This window comes from Stenella coeruleoalba (assembly GCF_951394435.1).
Source record: "Stenella coeruleoalba genome assembly, chromosome: 7".
Lineage (NCBI taxonomy): Eukaryota > Metazoa > Chordata > Mammalia > Artiodactyla > Delphinidae > Stenella > Stenella coeruleoalba.
In genome coordinates, this window is record NC_137153.1 from 24,367,129 (window position 1) to 24,383,874 (window position 16,746).

Sequence of the window (16,746 nt, forward strand, 5' to 3'; positions counted from 1 at the left end):
GCACTAGGCACCATTAGACTTTAAGCAAAGAGATGAAGGATTTTCTTAGGAGTAAAATATCTATTTTAGTGTACAAACTCCATACTCCCCATGCAGGCGGCTTCCTTGTTCTTGGCGGGCTGCCTGAGGAGTGACCTACAAAAGTGCTATTATGGTGGACTTTTCAGATTAAAAATATATATTTTAAGATGACTTTGGAAAAGGGACATGAGAGCATATTAAGGCCTTTTGGAATCAGAGTTGGCTACGTAGATGGATAAGGAGAGGTGAACTCTGTTTTTTCTGCAAAGAATATCACGGAATCTTCATCATCTGTAGTTTTCCCTGATGACCTTGGGTAATGGCACAATTCTACCTTTTTTATCACTGACAGCGGGCCTGGGGATTTGGTTGAGGGAGGTTTGGACCTTGGAGGGGCGAGGGTTGTCACACCAGCAGGGGATATCGTCTCATCCTGGAGCTGTCGCCTCTGCACTGTCTCACTGCAAGCACCCGAGTCAGCGGTGGAGACAGTAAGGCCTGACCCAGTTAGGGTGCTGTGTGGACCAGGTCGAGAGAGTGCATGGTGAGGGCCTCTTTTCAGAAATTAAAAAGAAAATTTAATTGAAATATAGTTGATTTACAAGGCTGTGATAGTTTCTGGTGTACACAGAATATGTATACACATATTCTTTTCCATATTCTTTTCCATTATGGTTTATCACAGGATATTGACTGTAGTTCCCTCTGCATACAGTAGGTCCTTCTTGGTTATCTATTTTAGGTATAGTAGTGTGTATATGTTACTCCCAAACTCCTCATTTATCCCTCCCCTCTTTTCCCCTTTGGTAATCGTAAGTTTGTTTTCTATGTCTGTGAGTCTGTTTCTATTTTGTAAATGGGTTCATCTGTGTCATATTTTAGATTCTACATATAGGCGATATCGTATGATATTTGTCTTTCTCTTTCTGACTTACTTCACTTAGTATGATAATCTCTAGGTCCATCCATGTTGCTGCAAATGGCATTATTTCATTCTTTTTTTATGGCTGAGTAATATTCCATTGTGTGTATACACCATATCTTCTTTATCCATTCATCTGTCGATGGACACTTAGGTTGCTTCTATGTCCTGGCTGTTGTAAACAGTGCAGCAATGAACACTGGGGTGCATGTATCTTTTCAAATTAGAGTTTTCTCCAGATATATGCCCAGGAGTGGGATTGCTGGATCATATGGCAACTCTATTTTTAGCTTTTTAGGAAACCTCCATACTGTTTTCCATAGTAGCTGAACCCATTTATATTCGTGAGGGCCTCTTTTCAGATACGAGGGACGTGGGAGCTGGGGTGGTGTCAGCAGCTTGATGGAAGGGACGCACCTGTGCCAGAATTCCTGGGTCCTGCCCCCAAACCGGCCCCATCTGTCTGGGAAACCTCAGAGGTGCTCTGTACCCTCTCAGCCTTGGCTCCTTTATCTGAAAGCAAAGGGAGTGAAGGAAATGATATCCCAACTTCTATGCTTCATCAACGGTGGCTTGCCTTATTTCTGGGATTTGGGCAGGAGAGGAGGGAGTATGTGACAGAGGAGAACCGTGGGCTCAGGGCATCAATAAACTTCCTGCCACCCAGTGAGGTCAAAAGTGTCTTTGTCTTATGATTCATAAGTTTGCATGAGAAGATGCAGGCAGTGTGTGTGTGGCCTTAGGAGGTGCGGGGACAGAAATACCGAGGGAAGCGCAGCTTGACCAGTGGAGCTGTTGGAGGAAGGGCGTTCCACTTCGATGCCTGTGCAAGGCCAGACTCTTGCCTCTCTGCCGTGCAGGTAGGAGCTGAAACAGGGGCCTCTGGACAGCAGCTTCCTCACTTCTGGAGTGAGGTGGTTGGGCTCACTGGTCTCGAAGGTCCCTCTTCACCCCAAACACCGAGAACCAGAGAAACGCTTTACAGTCTCCCCTCTTCCTGGCAAGGGAGGATGTGGGGAGTTCTGCCCAATGGCCCACCCCCTCCTTGGATTCTCTGGTTGGGGTGCAGATGTCGGATCAGTTCTCCAGGGCATCCTGGGTGCTGCATCTCTAATTCTAGGCTTTCCAGGTCTGAGAGCCGGTCCATAGGCCCGCGGGCTGTGCCGTGTGGCATTTGGGCTTCCCAGGCTCAGAAACATGGGGGCCAGGCAGATCAGGGTCCTCCTAATTCTGGTGGCTGGAAGAGCAAAGAGGAGAGAGTCATTCTCTGGTGATTCCACCCAGAGGATGCCCTTTGGTGACGGCAGTGGGAGGAAGGCTGATGCAAGCGTGTGTGTTCTTTGGGGGATGAGTGTGTACTCAGAGGAGGGTGCTTGAGTGAATGAAAGTGTGTGTCCCTAAGGGAGAGGGATGTTCTAGGGGTGGTCCGTGGACTTTATCAGCACGTTCCCTCAAAGTGTCTCTGCACTGTAGGCGCTACTGCTGTAAAGAAATTGCCATCTGCTTTAATAATAACGAAACCCAGGCTCTCCACAGGAAAAGGGGGAAATCTCCTGGGCTCCACTGTCCTCTCCTGGGGCCCGTTCCCTTGGGGCTCTCTCAGGGATGACCACTGCCACTTCCCGAGTGTGAAGGGGTGGGGGCAGCCCTGCTCCCCTTTAACACTCAGGCTCCAGTGGAGATGCCTCTCCACTTTCTAAAACCTCACACACAGCCGGGATCAGCTGTTAATGACACTTAAATAAAGGGAGCCAAAGGGAGGTAGGCACGGAGGGTACCCGGAGCCCAGGTTATCTGTTTTTCCCACTGTGGCTACCCACCCCCATCCCCATCGTACTCTGGTCTTGGGCTGCCCGCGTGGTAGGCACCGTTTGGCATCTGCTTCCCTGGGCACAGGCCTGACTCCTTGTTGTCCAGATCCCAGAGGGCAAGGCTGCTGGAGGGGACCTTTCCCTTCCCCTTGTAGCTGATGCTGGGAATGCCATTCCCTAGGGAGACCAGGCTTGCCCAGAAGGCTGTGGCCTTCCAAGGCAGGTGGCATTGATGGCGTGCCTGTGTGTTAGGTACCTGTCACTATGAGGAATTGTCACACGCAGCCTCAAGTGCTATATACAAGCCTCCTATTATTTCTCTGTGCTCAGATAAGAGCACTGAGGGCCACAGATTTTAAGTGACTTGCCCAAGACTGTACAGCTTGTAGGATGGAACCTGAAGCAGGGCTGGCTCCAGAGGCTGTGTTTTCACAGTTATTCTGCAGTGTCTCCAGATGTGGCCCGTGGGCCCCCATCTCCATCAATGGCGGCCCTTATTAAAATGCTGATTCCCAGGTCCTCCCTAAAACCTATTGAGGCAGCTTCCTGGGTTTGGGGCCCTAGGAATCCAATTTCCAAAGCTCCCTGGGTGATTTTCTTCACTGTGAAAGTTGAGAACTGACACCTGCAGGCACCCGGGCGCCAGGTCCGCTGCTGGGGCCCATGCCTGGAGCCGGCTTGGTACGGGGCCCTGCAGAGAAGGTCCTGGATGTGCGGCCTGACAAACAAATCCACGTTTTAGGTTCACCTGTGAGGAGGAGCTTATTTGCTGGTGTCTTCTGCTTCTCCGTGTTCTCTAGAATTCTCCTGATGGTGGAAGGAGTGTGCCTGGGCCGGAGAGTGGCCCAGATTCATCTGCCATTGGCTTGCGTGGAGCATCTAAACACTTTTGCTTTAATATCCAGCTGGCGTGTTTTTACTATTAAAATGACCCCTGTCTGTTTATCCTTTGGAAAACAATCAAAGTATTTGCCGTGAACCCACAGAGTCGCTGGAAGTGGGAGGCCAGTGCAGAGAGACCACTGTGGTGGGAATGGAATGCAGGGGTGGGCCTGAGCCTTGAAGACGGGGTTCGGCCCAGCGTGGAGGCCGGTGCTTGTGGCCAGACAAGGGTGGGGAGCGCCTCTGCACGGGTCTGGCTGCTGAATGCAGCACCCCGCACGGCCTCTCCCTCTCCCACGCTGGGGCATGCCTGGCCCTGGGGGACGCAGGCTTGGAGTCTGGGAACCAGAGGAAGTGAGGCCCAGGCCCCACAGCTGTCCTTGCCAGGGGGAGAGCACAGTGGGAATCGCTCCCCCAGGGCGTCATGGCTGCCGGTGCAGGTCCTAGGGACTGTGCTGGAGCGGCCCCAATCCTCTCTCCCAGGACCTACCCAGAGAAGGCCCCCAGCATGGGCAGGGGAGGCCCTGTCTCTCTCCCGTGCAGAGATTGAGACCCTGGAGAACAAAAGCCTGGTCCTGGAGGAGTGGCTGCTCAGGCCAGACACAGAGGGTCTCAGCCTGCATCTGAACCAAGCTGGGGTCGGGGGCGGCAAGGTCAAGTGCCCGCTATAAGGGGAAGGGGATTGACGAGTGCAAGTGGGTTAAATAGCCTCCCTTCCCAAATTCCAGAAGGTCCACCTGGAGCCCCAGCATGTGGCCTTATTTGAATAGGGTCTTGGCAGATGTAATTAGTTAAGATGAGGCCATGCTGGATTAGAGTGGGCCCTAAATGCGATGACTGGTGTCCTCATAAGAAGGAGAGAGCAGGCCTAGACATCTAGGGAGGAAGACGGAGGCAGAGAGACTGGAGCGACGCAGCTTCGGGCCAAAAAACGCTGAGGGTTGCCTGGAGCCACCAGCAGTGGGAAGAGGCGAGGAAGGCTTCGTTCCTGCTGCCTTCAGAGCGAGCACGCCCCTGCTGACACCTTGATGCTTCCAGAACTGAGAGAGGATTAATTTCTCTTATTTTAAGCCCCTCGATTTGTGGTGACTTGCCGTGGGGGCCATGGGACAGGAACACACCGAGGCAGGGTCTCCCACACTTCTCCAGGGGCGTCCCTAGCTAGAGAAAGACTGTGACCCCCAAGGCTGGTGGGCCCTGGCAAAGTTCATGACAGTTGACTTCCCATGAGAGGCGGGTAGGAGGGACCTCAAATGGGCAGATGCTGCTTGGAAAGGTGGGAAAATGCTAAGGGGAGGGGGCTTTCTGAGGAAGGGGAGAGGGCGTAAGATGGTGGGATCCAGGGCACTTGGTTGGGAGAGGATGGGCTGGGGTCTGTTCTGGCGTGAGTGAGGGGTTCTATGGTTTCCTAGGCAGAGAGAGGAGCTGGGGAAAGACACAATTTTGAGGGCAGAGATCAAGAAAAGCAGGCGTGGGACTTCCCTGGTGGTGCAGTGGTTAAGAATCCGCCTGCCAATGCAGGGGACACGGGTTCGAGCCCTGGTCCGGGAAGATCCCACATGCTGCGGAGCAACTAAGCCCGTGCGCCACGGCTACTGAGCCTGTGCTCTAGAGCCTGCAAGCCACAACTACTGAGCCCAGGCACCGCAACTACTGAGCCCACGTGCCTAGAACCCATGCTCCACAACAAGAGAAGCCACCGCAATGAGAAGCCCACGCACCGCAACAAAGAGTAGCCCCCACTCGCCGCAACTAGAGAAAGCCCGCACGCAGCAACAAGGATCCAATGCAACCAGAAATAAAAATTAAAAAAAAAAAAAAAAAAGAAAAGCAGGTGTGCTGTAGGCCTGTAAGGGGCGGGCCTTCCTCGTGGCAACAAAGCCCAGTGACTCTTGAGGGGGAAGGAAAAAATGGCAGAGCGTGTTTAAGGTCAGGCAGCACTGGCTCTGCCCTGGTGGCTGTGGCCGCTCCTTGGGGCCTCTTTCTTACATTCTGCTGCCACCATTGTACCCAACCCCAGAGGGCGATGTCCCTCCCACATGGGAGCAGTGGCCCAGGCCCCTCTGCTGCTCTGAGAGGACTGGCAGCCTTGGGCTTGCACCCCAGACAGGCCAGTGTTCAAGTCCCAGCCGCAGCACTTCCCAGGCATGCCACAGTCATTTCTCCAAGCCTCGGTTTCCTTCTCTGTCTGGTGGGGGATTTTGTGAGGATTAAACACGTTAATGCTTTTAGAGGTGCTTAGCGGACACACAGCAAATGCTCAAAATTGTTAGCTATTATTATTATTAGTTTGGTAGGTCTCAGACTGAAATAGAAATAATTATAGCAAACATAAACTGCATAAAAATACAGGAAACATAAACTGCATAAAGAAAACCAGGTTTCCATGGTGCAGATTTCAGATCTCGAGTGTCTGGGCTGGCTCAGCATCCTTGTGGCTGTCCCCGGGCTGGGCATCGGAATTCCGTGAAGGTTTCTACCTGGCCGCCTGCCTTGGAGCCTCTCGGCCTCTTGAGTGTGTCGTTGCTGGTGGCAGCAGCCTGTTTCCTGGTGGTGGGAGCGAGGCTGCAGGTCTTGTTCTTTGTCAGGAGCTGGATTGGAGTGACTCAGCTCTGAGGTCTCAGTTTTGGGAGAAACTCAGATACCTCCTTTGGGATGAACTAACTGATATTCATCGTTGACTCCCCAACTTCTCCGAGCTGGCTGGCTCTGCTCTGAATGTGGAAGCTTGGGTGGCATCCTGTGTGCTCTCATGGCTGTTGCTGCCTCCCTCTGCTTCCGTTTAGAGCAGGAGGGGTCAAGAGTGATGGGTTTTGAGAAGGTCAGCTGTATGAGGGTGAGTGGGAGAAAGTCCTAGCCTGGAAGGCTGGTGTCCAGAGATTGTACCTGGGCTGTGGCTCCTTTGCAGTGGGCCATTGTAGCCTGGTCAACACACTGAGTGTGTCCCACAGAGACTTCCGCCAGGAATGACACTCCGTGTGATGCCATTATGTGTGCTACTTGGATCTGAGCCTAGAGGGTGGGTCAGGGGCGTTCTCTGCTAACTTCTGAATGTCCACTGGAACATGGTTATTTTTTTTTTCATTTCTGTTCAGTTCTATGCACATGGACTTACCATTGTCTTGGGGTCCTGGATACCTTAATTAAAATGTCAGTCATCACCCGTTACATGTCCTTTCCCTGCAGATCACCAGCCACCTGATCTCTAATTGCCATTCCCAGTTTGCCTCCTGGTTTGGAAGGTTCTGCTTAAGGCCTTCCAACAGCCTGTCTATCTACCTACTATTTGCAGACCTACTACTGCAGAGGAGTGCAGCTGGGTATTCAAGGGATGGCCTTCCTATCAGCTATACAACTGGTCTACCTTCCTCTTGCCACATTCATTTCCGTATATTAAAACCCACTGTACCCCATTTCAGTGCAATGGTAGGTTCTACTCTTTCCTTTGAATACCAACATCACCACCAGCAATACCCAGATGAAATTCACGTTGCCTGTAAGGACATCCAGTACACGTCTAGTAGGCCAAGGGGCAACGAGAAGGACCACCGCAAAATGCCAGGCCCCCATGGAAGACCATCTATGGGGGGACACTGTCAGGCTGTCTTGCTGGGACACATTACCTTCCTGTGCTGGAAGCTGGAGGACCGCTCCCTGGGGCCTGGGCTCAGACATCATCAGCCTGATTGACTGCTGTCTTCAGGCTCTGTGCCTCTTGGGGTGTCCTCTGGTGGCTTTCTTTGAGCAGACCCTGATGGCACATGGCCCCCGTGTGTCCTGGTAGGTCTGTGGTTTGCAGCTTTCTACCCACTGTGCCCATCAGCATTCATTTCTCCTGCCCTGTTTGACTCCCTGCACTGGGGCCATACCTGTCGAGTCACCCCTGCCGTCTGCCAGCTGCCGTGGGGATCCACCTTGGCTGACACACGGAGATGTTGCCTCCTACCTTGACCCCAGATGCCTACCACAGGAGCAGGATGCAGGAACTGGAGTGTGTTTTACAGGAAGTGCTGGATGTCCAATGGTGTTATGGCCAACCCACTTTCCAGATGACTGGGAAGAGGACAGAGTGAGCAGTTGGGGGGAACCTACCTTCACTTCAGAATTCTCCTGGGGAGCCCTGCCCCTTGTACTCATTGGAGAGAATGAGGGCTTGGTGGTGAACCCTGTCTTAGCCCATTTGAGCTGCTATAACAGAAATACCATATAATAGGGGGTATAACAACAAAAGTGGAAGGGGCAAGCTCTCTGGATCTCTTTTATAAGGGCACTAATCCTATTCATGAGGGCTCTTCCATCATGACCTAATCACCTCCCAAAGGCCCCACCTCCTAAAACCATCACATTGGGGATTGTGTTTCAATATATACATTTTGTGGAGACCAAACATTCAGTCTATAGCAGGCCCCTCAGGGGAATCTTTTTGCCCAGGGCTGCCCAGGTGTCCTGGAAAGGCTTCTGTTCATTGCATCCAGAACAAATGCTACTCTTGTTTCTGCCTCAAGAACCTACTCATTCATCCTTTCCCATTGCGGGGTCCACTTCCCTCTCTGTTGCACTGTTGCCATGATGGCTTTTCCTCTCTTCCTGGGTCTGCTCCTCCCTGTGTCTCGATTTCCACTTACAGGCTTTTCTTCCCTTTGTACCTTGTACTCCTGTGTTCTGTCTCCTATCTTTTTGTTTTTTCTTTTTTCGGTACACGCGCCTCTCACTGTTGTGGCCTCTCCCATTGCAGAGCCCAGGCTCCGGACGCGCAGGCTCAGCGGCCATGGCTCACGGGCCCAGCCGCTCCGCGGCATGTGGGATCTTCCCAGACCGGGGCACGAACCCGTGTCCCCTGCATCGGCAGGCGGACTCCCAACCACTGCACCACCAGGGAAGCCCTGTCTCCTATCTCTTGAATCTCGGCCTTAGCAGAGCCCTTTAGGGTATGTGTGAGAGATTCAGTAGAAGCAATGAGGAACTGCTTATTCTGAGATAAATGCATTCAAACACTTGATGAGCACTTAAGATTCTTCTCACTCCTTGCCTGGTGTTACCTCTTCACGTAGAAGTCACCATCTTTTTTCTGCCACATGGAACAGTCTTCCTTCACACTTTGTCTTCTTGGATGAAGCCAAACTCCGGTTCAAATCTCAGAAGCTCCAAGTTTCTGACGTTTCATTGATTTACAGTAGAAGTTTTCAGAGAGCTGGTGACAAATCCATTGGGACCTTGAGACCCCTTGCTCTCCCTGAGTGGTTTGCCGTGTCCCCTCTGATTTCCATCCAGCCCACTCCTCACGGGAGGCACTGGACCCATTGCAGGACCGCAGCTCCCTGTAATCAGCGTTGGTGCAAGTACCACCCACACGGGAGGGGCATGGCTCCCAGCCCTCTGATGTCATCCTGGAGTTGTCACCTGTTGTGGAATTGGAGGGTAGAAGCAGGAAGGACCTGCCCAAGAATCACGGCTTAGGGGACGGGCCTGTGATTGGGAGGGATGCGGACTTCCTGCCTGGAGGTGTGTGTGGCCTTGCGTGTGCTGCGTCCGTCAGGGTGGCAGGGCCTTCGCATGGGCGTGCCTGTGGGGACACGTGTGAGTGAGCATCCTGCTTGCAGGTGAGACAGACGGCCCGGATTCAGTTCTTTCCTCTCTGGATGCTGTGTTCTGTGTGCTTGACCTTAAGCTAACAGATTGGAGTCCCTCAGTTTATAGATTTTATTTTTAAAGCCTTTTTCGTAAAACACTAACCTCAGCGAAGGAGAAAGAAGAAAAAGGAAAAAAGCTGAGGTCAGCAGCTGTAGTTTGCTGTATTTTTCATCTTGCATCAGCAAGTTGGGACCACAAATAATCTGGTCTTATATGCTTCAGTGATGCTGCTGCTTAAGACTCGGCTCTCCTCCTAAGGCAGGATATTCCTTGGAGCCAGCGTCACTCCCCTTCCCCAACCTGCTGGCTCCGGTGGGGGCCAGGGGCAGGGGTCCAAGTGGAAGGCAGAGCACAGAGGGGAGCACCGGCCAGCAAGGGGGTGGGTCATTAATTTCTGAATGGTTTCTGGAATCAGCTAAACATTTCCTTTTAACCAGCTTCCCCAGCCTCATATCCTTTGTTAGTTGAGGAAAAATGTCATTTATAATGGATATTGCCTTGATAAATAGCTCCCAGGAAGCACAGCGTTCTCATTAGTCTATATAATGAGAAATACTCCTAGTGGTGGCATAGCTGCCCAGATATTTGCCTGAATGGAAAAATATTTATCTATGCAGTGGGCTCTAGAAGGCCTGGATGAAGGACGCCGGGGGGCCAGGCTGAGGGCCCAAGGTCCCCTGCAGCCTCTGTGGCCCCGAGGGAGTGTGTGTTCTCCCAGTCCTCTGTGAGAGCAGACCCGGACTCCCGTTCCTTCCTGCGTCCTGCTGGGCCAGGCTGCGGTATGCAGGCTTCTCTCCCTCCCTGCCACACCAGCCTCCTGTCCTTGCTCTGGCCCCCTGCATTTATTCTCTTTTCATCATTCCTAGGGAGAAAAAGAATAAACATGTACAGAGTGAATTCTATCTTTCGGAGGTACTTTTGCATATGTGATTTCACTGTTTACTTTTGCATATGTGGTTTCATTTCCACACTCTTCTGTGTAGGTGTCAGAGCCATTTAGGCACTAAGAGTTACCATGATGTTTCCAGGTTTACGGCTTATAAGCAGCGGGTGTTTTGATCCAAATACTCCACCCTGACACTGATTCCTTTTGCCCTTCTGCTTGTTTGAGAATGGACAGTTTACCCAGCCTTTCTCCACAGGGACCCATTGGATTTTCCTCTGTGGGTCCCCAAGGCACTTGTTCATGTTAAGAGTGGTGCTTAAGCATGTGTGTTAATTCTTGCAGGCCACTGGGGCCTCCTTTAGCAAATGGCTGGTATCAGAGATAGCAAAGATACTTTTCCAAGTTCCTAACAACCACCAGGCAGTGTCTGAGGAGTAGAGGGAGACAGACCCACCCAAGGGCATTTTGGAGGGCTGACCTATCTTAGTGCCAAAGTTAATGTGACCCTGATGCATTTTGCCCTGATGCCACCTGGAAATCTGCTTGTAATTTTATTTTTCAAGGGGAGGTGCTTGGAGAGTTCTTGACTCTTTTCCTGCTTAGCAGAAAATCTTCTGTGCCTCTAGATATAGTCCCCACCCATCCATCCACTCATCCATCCACTCATCCATCCATCCACTTATCCATCCATCCATCCACTCATCCATCCATCCATCCACACATCCATCCATCCATCCATCCATCCATCCATCCATCCACTCATCCATCCATCCACTCATCCATCCATCCATCCATCCATCCATTCTTTCTTCCCTCCCTCCCTTCCCCCTTCCATCCAAAAGGCTCTGTATTCAGTGTCAGGCACTACTCTGGGCACTGAGGATTCAAACATGAATAAAGTCATTTCTGTTCTGAAAGAATTGATACTTTAATGGGAGAAACAGATACAAAAAATATAAATTATGCTATGATTGGTGGGGAAAACATAATAACTGGTGTTTGTGAAACACGTTCAGAGTTGGGACAAGGCATCATTCTCAGAAAGTTTTCTGGAAGCGCCGACACCTCCTGAACTGGGTTTGGAAGGGTGAACTGGAAGAGGAGATAAGGAGCGTGTGGCTGGGGGAAGGCAATCCTGGCGGGAGGAGCCCGTGGGGTAAGGCTCTGTGGAGCATCACGGTTGGGGAACTCATGCCGTTTGCTGTTGCTACGAGGGTTTGGGCGAGAGAGAGGAGGAGGAGGGGGAGAAATGAGATGGAGAGGTCATCACGGTCCCGATTATGGGTGAGGGTCAGGGTGGCAAATGACGGGCTCCTGAAACCCAGGAAGTCCTCCTTTGGGGGCATGAGTGGGGCCATAGTCACCAGAGTCAGAATAAGTCCCTCAAAAAGCTGAGGCCAGCGTGCTGGGCACAGTTCTAGGTGCTGTACGGGAATCTCGGTGACACTTCCCAGAAATGACTAGACCTTTTTTCTGGTTGAGGATTCTCACGGTGGGGTAACTTGCCCAAGCTTGTCCCCTTTGTGATTTGCAGAACTGGGGCTCGAACCCAGGTTGTTTGAGGCCTGGGATTTTGCTTTTAGTCACTGTGCCCCTCGTGCTGGCCTGTAGTTTAGGCTGGTTGTTCCTCTGTATGTTATGTTTTACGAAATATGATTTGATGTCAGAGCCTATCTGAATCTCTGTAACAACATGCTGTGGAATCATAGGGTTTGGATGGATTGTGAAGGTTGAGAAACACTCTGTGGAGGTGGGAGAGAGGGGAATTGCAAAGGGGGGGAGTGATCTGGGTCTTCAGCTTCTGGAATGGGAAGAATAAAGGTTGAAAGTGCTTGAACTTAGCTCATGAGACTTCAAGTGTCAGAATCTTAGGACTAATCCCTGGGGTTAGGAAGATCACGTGAGAGGCCGACCACTGGCCATGGGGATCTTGCCTGCTCCCTGGCCACCACAGGATCACCTGCTACCCCTGACTTAAAGGACTTAAAGGAGGTGGACCTGGAGCTTTTTGCTCTGGAGCAGGAGGGAGGGTGGCAGTGGGGAGGGAGAGAGAGAAGAAACTAACCTCATACCACCAGCAGGAACCATATCAGCATTTGGAGAAAGTTGAAAGAAATCTTTCAGCTGGATGGCTACCTAGCTCAAGGCTAACTACACTCTTAACACAATAATAAGTCAATCCTCACTGAATAATTAAATAGAGAGCCTTCATAAGTATTGACTTAACATGACAGCAAGTCTATAGTGACTCTGGGTTTGCTTATGTAAACACAATCTCTTGTTCAGCTTACTTAGCAGTTCAATGAAATAGAACAGTCCTTCAATTAAAATCAAATGATGCATACGTTTAATTCTTTTCTCCTCTTACCAGGTAATAATAGGTTTGGAACTTAGGTGAAGGGATTGGGGGGAAATTGGGGAAAAGGGCATCTGCCCATCTGCCTGTGTTTTCAGAGAACACGAAGGGCTATATCCAATGATGATGTCTAGAAGAAGGATGTGGCCTTGGCTCCCATCTCTGGGACCTGGGTGGGAGGTCCATGTGGGCTCGGGTTGGCTTCTGTCCCATCCAGACCCTCCCAATCCTCTCTTAAAGCAGGCTTCTGTTGGCCACTCTGGTTGGCATGCCAGTCTTTTGATGGTGGCCTGGGTCTAATTGATTGCTTCTGGTCACCTGGGGTCCAGTGGCTCCAACCACAGTCATCTCCAGGTCATTACCTCTGGATGCCATCATGGCTCACTGGGAGGAGAGAGGGGATGCTGGGTGAGCTCCAGACTGGATGGAAAAGGTGGGGGCCAAGGAGGAAAGTAGCACCTCACTGATTCCCACAGATGACACTAGAAGAGGAATAAGCCTTTCTCCTTTTGCGGCTGTCACATGCTGGGAGAAGGGGAGGGAGCAGTGGGTTGAGAAAAGAGAGGGCTGGGTAAGGGTGGGGGCAGTGTGGTGGCGGGGAAGACCCACTGGCTTTGGAGCTAAGATTTGAAGCTAAGTCTTGTGCCTTGCTGCTGTGATATTAAGTGAGTTAATTAACCTCTCTATGCCTCTATTTCCTTACCTGTAAAACAGGGGTAATCATGCTAACTTCAGAGAATTGTTGTCAGGGTAAAGCGTGGTGGTGTTAGTGGAAGTACTTTGTGTGACTCGGGGTAAACGCAGGAGACGCTTGTTAATAGATCACAGATATTATACTCCTTTGGCCTGAAGGGAGAGCTCATGCCTTCTACACAGTGTCCCATGCTCAGCAGTCCCCTAATCTCGATAACAGTGTAGCAGGTGTTGAGGGGGCAGCATCAACCATTTGCTCATACAATCCTCGTCCCCACTGTACGAGGAGGTAAGTACTATTATAACCTCTGTTTTGCAGATGAGGAAACCTGGACAGGTTTAATGACCTTGTCCAGGACACAGAACTGAGCCAAATTTCAGACCCAACCAGGATGACAAGATGTCAGAAAGTGGACCTCACGGGTGGGCCTCCTTCTGTAGAGGGGTGGGGTTCTCTCAGAGTTCAGGACCTCCTGGGGAAAGGGAGCAAACATTTCTCCTTACAGTAGCCTGCCCTGAGCTCTTGGTCAGGTCCAGAAGGGTTCTGACCTGCATTTGCCAGTGTGGCATCAAGTTCTCTCACCTGCAAGCTCCTAGGACTTGGAGCTGCCCTGGAGTGAGGGGCCAGTGCTCTGAGATGGGTAGCTTTGCTCTCTCAGCCTCTTTCTTTTGGGATCTAGGGTCAGTCCCATTTGCTGATGCTTCTGGAACCAATAACATTTTCTCTAGCCAAAGGCTTCGAGAAATCGTTGTTTATAAAAACGCAGGATTCCTGGGGCCTCATTCCATTAAATGTAAAGAAATAATTACCATCTTAAAGCAGCTTTATTAAAAGAGCACATAATAAACAGTGTATTCTATTAGCATCTTTTGAAATTTAATTCTGGATCGTGTCAGTTCACACACTCACCATGTTCCCCTGTTCGTAACCAGGGTGCATAAAGTATATTGTCTCCTGCATTTTATCCCTTAACATGATTTCATGTTTAAATTTTCACATGTTGGTATCCTCTACGTCCTTGTCATTTTCAATAGCGATGTGGCTTTCTGTGGGTTACCCATCTGAACCGTTCCTCTCTAGGAAGAATCCAAGGTCAGGTCTGTCTTCCTTCATGAATTGTACCGTCGTCTGTTTTCCAAGTTACTCCCACTGAAGGGTTCCTGTGATCCTGCCTCTTTCACGTGGATTAGATAGACCCTTTGTGGGTTTGGTTTTTGGTGTGTGTCCCTTTCAGCGTGTGCCTTTTTTATTTGCTTTGAACTTGGACAAAGAAGATCAGATAAAATCAGAGAGCAAAGCTAAGCAGTAGTGAAGAATTTTTCTTTTTTTCTTTTTCCTTTTTGGCCATGCTGCGTGGCTTGCAGGATCTCAGTTCCCTGATCAGGGATAGAACCTGGGCCCCCTGCATTGGAAGTGCGGAGTTCTAACCACTGGACCGCCAGGGAATTCCCCAGAATTTTTCTGTTTTAAGTGACAGAGACCCAACTACCTTAAGAAAAATTAAAAAGGAATCTGTTGGCTTCCAGTAAAATCTAGAAAGGGCAGGAGTGTATTCCAGGACTCACACAAATAGGTCTCCCTCTGTCTCTCCTTGTCTCTAGTTTCTGTTTCTCTCTGCAGGTTAGCTGCGTGCTTATCCTTACTGTGACCAAGAGGCTAGATCTATGGTCCCAATTTATCTGGGCTCACGTCCATAGTGTCTTATAACCAGAAAGAAAAGAATGTTCTTCTTTGCTCCATTAGGAAAGTCTCTGGGCAGGGCTCTGCTTGGCCTGGCTAGTGTTACTTCCTTATACCTAGACTAGTCAGTGTGGCCAGGAAGAGAGCTGTGTGGTGGGCCAAGCCTGGGTCACGTGTCCACCTGTGGCCCCGGACAGTGGAGTGCCACGGTTGACAGCCTGTAAGAACTACCTGGCCGGAGGAGGAAGTCCGCAACCCACCCCCTAAGGGGAGCTGCTGTTCTAGGCAGAAAGAATAAGTATCCATGTACACTTAAAGAATAAACAGGAGGGAAGGAAGCCAAGTGGATTCTTGATTTCATGAGACAAGTGGCGGTAGTCCTCGGGAACAGGCAGGAAATGACGGGGGCTCAGGCTGTCCACGGTGAGCCCTGGAGGCGTCAGAAAACAGGCATGTGGGGGAAATCCATTTTCCCCTTTCTCAGTGTCACGTAACATTGAGCCTACTTAACCGTGCCCTGCACCACCGGAGGGGACCTCAGAAAGCCATTCCAGAGGCTCTTGGGTCTATGAAAGCCATTTCCTCTGTGTTCCCCTAAATTGTCTCTGAAGACCACCATGAGTAATTTGCATTTCTTGGGAACCCTTTTTCTCCTCCATAAGATATTCAAGTGCCTTGTTCATCAGCATGCAGCAGTGCTGGTGGCAGCCGTCTGGAAGCATTGTTAGTGGGGGCGGGTCATGGCAGCAGAGCCAGAGAAAGACCCTGTCCTCACTGGCAGGTGCCTGGCCCTGCTTTGCTGGCTGTAGGGTGTGTGACCGTGCGACCTACCTCTTGGAGCTGCCGTGTCCTCGCTGTGAAATATGTCTACTTTGTGGGATTTTTCAGAAAGTTAAATGTGATAACCACGACTGGCACATGGTGTATCCTCAGTAAATATTAGCTTCCTTTACTCCTCCTCTGAATCGAAACCAGTAGAAACCCATGGGTTTCTGTGGCAGCAGCATAACAGGTATAACCTGATAAATGGGAACTTGGCCAAGAGCTTCAGACCCTAAAGCCACGTATTGGCCAGCATTGGAACGTTTTGGGCTTCGGGGGAGCAATTTACTGTAGTATTATTCTAGGCCAGACAGATTTGAGAAGAGTCTTTGTGCTTGGGAAGGTGTTTACAGTCTGCACCAAGGGAGGGATTTGTTGATAACAGGTACCTGTACTTTCTTGGCTAAGGCCAAAGAAAAGAAGCGAGAGGTGTGTACCCAAGTGTAACTGTGTTTGTATGGGGATAGGAATGTGTGTGTGTGTGTGTGTGTGTGTGTGCGTGCGTGTGTGTACAAACATGCATAGTCTTGTAACTGTGAACCTTCTTGGGCTACAGCCTGAAGCACTACTTTCTTCCATGGGCTGGGCTATATCGTAGGTATATTTAAAGCTGAGACCAGGGAGTGGAGTCTGGAGGGTTCCCACAATCCCAGCTCTGAAGCCTGTGCAGATTTGCTTCATCCCCCAACTTTTGCCTGCATCAGAATCACCTGGAGGGCTGGTTAAAATGAAGATTGCTGGGCTCTGCCCCTAGATTTAAGATCTGTTCTATCTGGGGTGGGATCTGGAAAATTTGCATTTCTAAGAAGTTCCCAGTTTTACACTGATGCTGTGGGTCTGCGGACCACACTTTAAGAACCACTGAGCTATAGGAAGTCCACCCTCTCCCATCACCACCACCCCCGCCCCCCAGTTCTGGATGATTCTGCTTATGTGGGTTGACCTTGGCACTTCCAGCTTTGCCTCTTTTTTCCTTTCAGGAACACACCTGTCCATCAAATAGGGTTGCCAGATCTAATAAAAATACAGGCTACCCAGTTA

At 50.5% G+C, this 16,746-nt stretch overlaps 1 protein-coding gene across 1 annotated transcript in view; it reads left to right on the plus strand.

Annotated features, from left to right (window-relative positions):
- Positions 1 to 16,746, plus strand: part of GFRA2 (GDNF family receptor alpha 2) — a 96,096-nt gene that overhangs the window by 58,268 nt on the left and 21,082 nt on the right. The gene's annotated exons all lie outside the window — the stretch shown is intronic.